Genomic DNA, 6,899 nt, shown 5'->3' with positions numbered 1-6,899 from the left:
CCTGGAGTGTTTAGCATTAATTGTCAGCTCCACAGGACCTAGAATCACCTGGGACAAAAGGGCCGCGGTGGGAGATTGTTACCTCAGCTTGGCCACTGGGCACGTCTGTGGGGCGTTGTCTTGACTGCCCTAACTGCTATCAGAAGTGGATACACCCACTCAGATATATTCAGTCTATTGATTCTGGCCCAAGAGAGCCTTATGGAGCTCCTCTTTCCAGCCCATGTGGTGGTTGGCAGGCAGGGTTGGGGAGCTCGCCACTGTGGGCTTCTTTGCTCAGCTTCTTGTCTTCACAACACAGCAGTCTACTTTGAGGTCAGTGAATTAGTTTCTTATTTCCAGTGTAGTAGAATAAAACACACACACACACACACACACACACACACACCAACGCATTCTTTCACGTTGGGTCTGTGTCAGAAGTGTGTGCACAGTGTGGCTCTGCTGGTTCCCCTGCTGCTGGTCCTATAGGTGTCAGTAAGGCTGGGGTTCCTTCATGGAGGTTGTGGTAGCTAATGTCTGCTCTCCCTCTCTGTTTTATAACCCACTGAATCTAATTAGTACTGTCTATACATGCATGGGGGTGGGGCCATGCACTGTAGCATGGCCTATCAGTGGCCACACCCATAAAGGAAATGGACTTTTCTAGTGGCCATCAGTTGTCAATAGCTTCTCAGCTAGGGTGTGGAATGGTAACTGGCTGGATCTTGTGCAGTCAACCACAGCTGCTGTGAGCTGGTGGGTGAAACAGGCAGTCTTTTTTGTCATGTGACATAACACCACAGGGTTCTGAAATGAATGAGTCTGGATGTCTTTCTGAGCGAGGAAACATCCTTGAATGCACCAGAGCCAGCAACAACACAACCCCTCATTCCCATCTGCTAAAATGGAGTCCCACGGAAGGGCATGACTACAGACAGGCCTGCCAGCAGTGTCGCCATTCTTCTGTTTGGCTAGAAGCAAACTGCCATTTCCACCCAGATTGGGGGAAAGGAGTCAGACCTGACAGGGTCACCCCAGGGCACGTCCACCACAGGGGGTCAGCAGGCAGCCTGATGGGGCAGGCTTTGAGTTGCTTCATAGTTGTTAGACCAGGTCCCTGTTTTCACTGGTGATGAAGTGAAGAGGGAGAGATTCATAAACATTCTGGAACATTCTTCTCCATGTCCATCATTCTCAGGCAGCCTTTTTGTTACCCAAATTCCCATTTTCTTTCATTACTATTTCTTTTCTACTCTATGTAGGATCTTCTGGGAAAGTTGGGATTTCCCTAGCAAGGGGTAAAACCTGTTACAGAATTTGTAATTTCAGGATGAGAAGATAAGCCCATGTCTGTCAGTTCTATTATTGTTGATGTTGTGTATTTATGTGTGTATGTGTGTATGTGTGTGTGTATGTATGTATGTGCATGTGTGTATGTATCATATATGTATTGTATGTGTCTGTGCATGTGTGTATATATATGCATGTGAGTATGTGTGTATGTGTGTATGTATATCTGAATATTCATATATATGTGTATGTGTTTTCTGTGTGCATGTATGTATATATGTGTATGCTGGTATCTATGTGCCTATGTGTATATGTATATTTATGTGTGTGTGTATGTATGTATGCATGTGTATGTTTATATGTCTGTATGTGTGTATGTATGTATGTATGTATGTGCCTGTGTGTATGTGAGTATCTATATGTATATGTAAATGTGTCTATATGTGTATATGTGTATGAATATGTATATGTGTGTCTATTTGTATGTCTGTGTGTATATGTATATGTGTGTATTTAATCCCCTGAGCATGGGGATTAAGGGTGGGTGCCACTATAACCAGTCCAGCCTCTGTTTTACGTAGGGGGTGCTGAGTGCCTAAAGGTCGCATTGGAAGGTATGTATTTCTGTTAAATATAGAGCATGCTCTTGGCCTCTTCCCTGGTCTGGGGTGGCCTTAGGAAGAGAGCAGGTGTAATAAGGATGCAGAGAGGCCGCGTGGTCCTTCCTGAGGAAATGTATCCAGGGCAGGCTTTAAAGCTTCCTAGAGAGCCTGTGCACTCTCTCTAGCCTCCTTGCTGTCTGCTCCACTACTAAACCCTTCTGTCTCCATTTCTCCAAAAACCATTAGCAAACGAAGACATTTCTCACACATAGTCTAACTGCACATGAAGCGTGCGGAATGAGCTTGACTCAGTCCTGAAAATACTTCTCTTTGTTAAGGGGAGCTTTATCAATGCCCTAGCGAGACGAAGAAGCACAGAACACCATTTACGTAGCTTACAAACCTGTTTCCTGGATTTATATTCACCAACAAATCATGATTATGTTCCTCCCCAAAATAGTGGTACTTATTTTGCATCTTTTCTGAAATAGGCTATTTTGCATTTTGTCTTACAAACCAAACAACCCACTGAGCAAAACAGTGTTCAGTGTAAGTGTTCTGTCTACTGCCAGTGCTTCACCTAACCAGAATCATCCTCTCGGTTTCAGCTCTCTGTTGGTGTCCTCGTGTGTGTGTGTGTGTGTGTGTGTGTGTGTGTGTGTGTGTGTGCGCGCGTGCATGTGTGTGTTTTTACAGGTACTTTATCTGTGATAGGTAGGAGGCCAGAAATGGACCCCAAGTGAATTTCATAGCATATTTAAAATGCTACCCTTCCCATTGTCAGTTGTGTGTGGAGCGAGGGATATTCTGGAGTGGTGACTATCATTTTGTATTTCAATTTAAAATTCAATTCAGCTCACATACTTGTAATTTAACAGTGCAGCAAACATCTCTCCATCTTTAATAAGACGCCATTCCACATTCCTCCCGTGTGTGGAGGAGAGATGGGGACCCTCCACCCGCTCCATGCATGCACACAGTTGTGTGTGTGAGCTCTGTCAGTACCATGCAGCTGCTGGGATCCAATCTCTCATATCTAATTTAGGCTGAAACTCAAGATGGGACTTGAAAGATCTATTGTGGCTTGTCCTGCTTGATGGCTTAGGAGAGGGGATTAATTCTGAGATGTATTCAACCAGCTTGAAATGTCAGAGAGTTTGATAGATAAAAATAAGAATAAAGGGACTCTTTAATAAGTGAAGTCTTACTCTGGTGTCTTATTTTGGTCCTGTGACAGGCTGTTTCACCCGCATGTCTAGTCTGTCACCTTTATTATGGCATCTTTTTTTTTTTTTTTGAGAGATTGTCTTATGTAATTTTGGTAGTCCTCGATGCTAGAATTCAGCGGACTTCCTTCTCCCTGTGACCTGATTTTCCCAGAAGTGGCACCTACAAGCATTTTATTCTTGCTTTAAAGACTGGCATGTGGATGGGAAGCTCAACAGGGCCCATGGTGACTTTGGTACAAGGTCCCAGGTGTCCCTGCATACAGAGAATGCTAAGTGCAAGGAACACATTTGCCATTCAGCAACAATTTAGAGGCATCTCTGATGTATTCATCTGAGTAAGTAGCCAGGTGCCCACATAGCTGGGTGGAGGGCATCTGGGAGAGTGGGCTCCCTGGAGTGCCCAGATGCCCGGCGCACATTGCCTAATGTCCTGGGCTCTGCAGAACTTTCACAAAATTAACATGCTCACCAAATATGTATTTCTTGCTCATTAACTCGATAAAGCCCACTGGTTTTTTAGAATCATAGCAGCAAGTTGTAAATGATGTATGAAATGAAAAATCTTTTCTCACCCAGTGAGCAGGGAGAGATCGCTGACGGTGCCCGTCACTGTTGCTGTGGTTGCAATAATGTCTAGACGTGAGTTGTCCCATGGCAGTGGTGACCTCAGAGGCAGACAAGGATGGCCAATAGTTCCCTCCTCTCCTACCCATCGTGTGTGTGTGTGTGTGGGTGTCAAAGACAACAACATGGTTGGACGAATCTCAGAAGGAAGCAAGTGGCTGTTCTCTGAGGACAGCATGGCTTGTATTCTATATGGGGAATTGGTTCATCCCTCTTTGGTCCATTGAGGCTTTGACCTTTGGCACTTAGCCTCGTACTATGCCAGAAAGTTTCCTTTGATTTCATTTCCGTGTATATGATACATACATGAATTGCTCATATATCTGGAAATAGTGCAGGGATCAATGAGGACTTACATAGGTCAAAGGCAAGGACTTGGGCTCAGTCAAAACAATAATTTAACATTTTCTCCCAAATGGAAGAATTTCGGTGTGTGTGTGTGTGTGTGTGTGTGTGTGTGTGTGTGTGTGTGTGTGTGTAACTTCCTGTGTATGTGTATGTTCATGTGCTTGTGCAGGTGAGCTTATATGTGTGGATACACAAAGTGTACATGTGTATTTGCATATTGAGGCCAGAGAACAATCCAGTCTATAGTTCCCAAGACTGTATAATGGATATCCTCACCCTGACTAACACAGGCACCATCTGCCTTATCTTAGGAGATAGGGTCTCTCAGTGGCCTGAAACTTACCAGGTAGGCTGGAGCTGGCTGACTAGCAAGCCCAAGGGACATTCCTGCCTCCCCAGTGCTGGGTTTACAAGTGCACACAACACTCTATTTTTTAAAAAAGTTCAACCTGAGGATTGAACTCAAGTCCTTGTACTTACAAGGCCGAGCCTTGGCTGGCTGAGCTCTTGCCCCAGCCTCTCGTGATCTTACTGCTGCCTTGTGTCATTACCATGTTTCATGCTTCACAGTTGAACATGTACTATTATTACACGTTCACCTAGTGGTTTCTTGTTTCTGTTTTTATGGTCTCCCTGTGTATCTACAAATGCATGGAGCTAGCTACGTGCAGTAGGCTAGCCTTGAACTCTACCTACCTCTGCCTCTGTTGGATTAAAGGTGGGTGTCACTGGCTTTGTGTGTTTACTGCTCATGAGGGGAAGATGAACAACGGATGAAGGCCATTTTCACTGGGTCAGTCTTACAGGGATGGACTAACACTGACATGTATGCTGAGTGCTAAGTTACGATTCTGCAAAGCCCATGTCATCAGGGACGTTACCCTATGAGAGATTTATGGGTGGGTGTGCACTTCTGACCAGGGGCCTGGCGAAAGAGCCTGAATGCTTGCTGACATCAGCCTTTCAGAGGCAGTGTTGTTGCTTTCTTCAGAGAAGACATCCTGCTCTGACTGGCTGTTATGTCCTGGGCTAGAAAGTCCTTCCCCTCAGTCAAGACTGAAAGGTTTCCTTGGATCTTGTTGCCAGGGTCATCAAGGTCAGCTCAACTAGAGTTCTCTTCCTTTAGGTGCTTAATCATCTGTGTTTCTGCTTTGCCTACCTTCCCGTGGTTTGCCTTGAATTCAGAAGGCTTCTCTGCCTCTCTGAATGGCGGCTATTAAATTTATAGTCTATATTCAGTATAGGCTCCAAGCTTACATGTCTTGCTTTTGTCCTTGTCTCTATCTGTCATGTAGTGATGATTACTGCACACCTACTGTGCTGTACTGGACAGAGTCAACATCAGAACTTCCAGCATCTACAGGCAGAGTTGACTGAGTGAATGAATAGCTGGGGACTTTATATCTCTCTTTGGGCTGGATTCAGGGTAGATGCCTGGAACACAATTTTCATCCTCTCTATCCACATTCTGTTCACCTTAGCATTCGCTGCTAACAGCTTGGGATGTATGAGTATAAACACACTGAGGTCATGTCAGGGAGCAGAAGTGATAGTCAAAGCTTAGGGCTGAGCTTCGTTTTTTTTTTTATTAACTTGAGTATTTTTTTTTTCTTTTTTGGAGCTGGGGACCGAACCCAGGGCCTTGTGCTTCCTAGGTAAGCTCTCTACCACTGAGCTAAATCCCCAGCCCAACTTGAGTATTTCTTATTTACATTTCGAATGTTATTCCCTTTCCCGGTTTCCAGGCAAACATCCCCCTAATCCCTCCCCCTCCCCTTCTTTATGGGTGTTCCCCTCCCCATCCTTCCCCCATTGCCGCCCTCCCCCCAACAGTCTAGTTCACTGGGGGTTCAGTCTTGGCAGGACCCAGGGCTTCCCCTTCCACTGGTGCTCTTACTAGGATATTCATTGCTACCTATGAGGTCAGAGTCCAGGGTCAGTCCATGTATAGTCTTTAGGTAGTGGCTTAGTCCCTGGAAGCTCTGGTTACTTGGCATTGTTGTACATATGGGGTCTCTAGCCCCTTCAAGCTCTTCCAGTCCTTTCTCTGATTCCTTCAACGGGGGTCCCGTTCTCAGTTCAGTGGTTTGCTGCTGGCATTCGCCTCTGTGTTTGCTGTATTCTGGCTGTGTCTCTCAGGAGCGATCTACATCCGGCTGAGCTTCATCTTTACATCAAGTGTCTATTGTCACATTGTTCTAATCTCATCTCTGTTGCTGTGATCAGACACTTGGGCCAAAAACAAGTAAAGGGAGGAATGGGTTTATTTAAGCTAAAGGTTACTTATGGTCCATCAGAGAGGGAAGGCAGGACAAGAACACAAAGAAGAAACCATGGCAAGAAGGCTATTTGCTGGCTCCATGACAGGCTCATTACAGGTTGGCTTTTTTATACAGTGTAGGATCACCTTTGGGCAGGGCCCTCCCACATCAATTAGCAACCAGGACAACTCCTGTACCCCCAAGTCATACCCACAGGCTAATATGAGCCACACAATTCCTTCACTAAGCCCCTCTCCTCAGGTGACTCCAGACTGCTCAAGTTAACAGTTAAAGTTAAGCAGACCATACAATTAAAACTGGCTCAGTCCTGTACGTCATGGTTTGCAAAGGCAGCTGATATCAGAGGAGTGACTAAATCAAGGTTGGGTTGGGTGGCTGTGGGTATCTCTGTTTATTCCTCTTCACAAAAATGCCTATAGCTCAAAAGCCTTTTATTCCCCCATCAGTATACTGAATGCAGACTTAAAGAGATGTCAGGCAACAGGAAAGAGCACATCACAGATATTACTACTCTGGAAATACAAGGAGGACCTTTATCTGGG

The sequence above is a fragment of the Rattus norvegicus genome, chromosome 1, assembly GCF_021556685.1.
Source record: "Rattus norvegicus strain SHRSP/BbbUtx chromosome 1, alternate assembly SHRSP_T2T, whole genome shotgun sequence".
Lineage (NCBI taxonomy): Eukaryota > Metazoa > Chordata > Mammalia > Rodentia > Muridae > Rattus > Rattus norvegicus.
Note: the sequence above shows the minus strand (reverse complement) of the source record.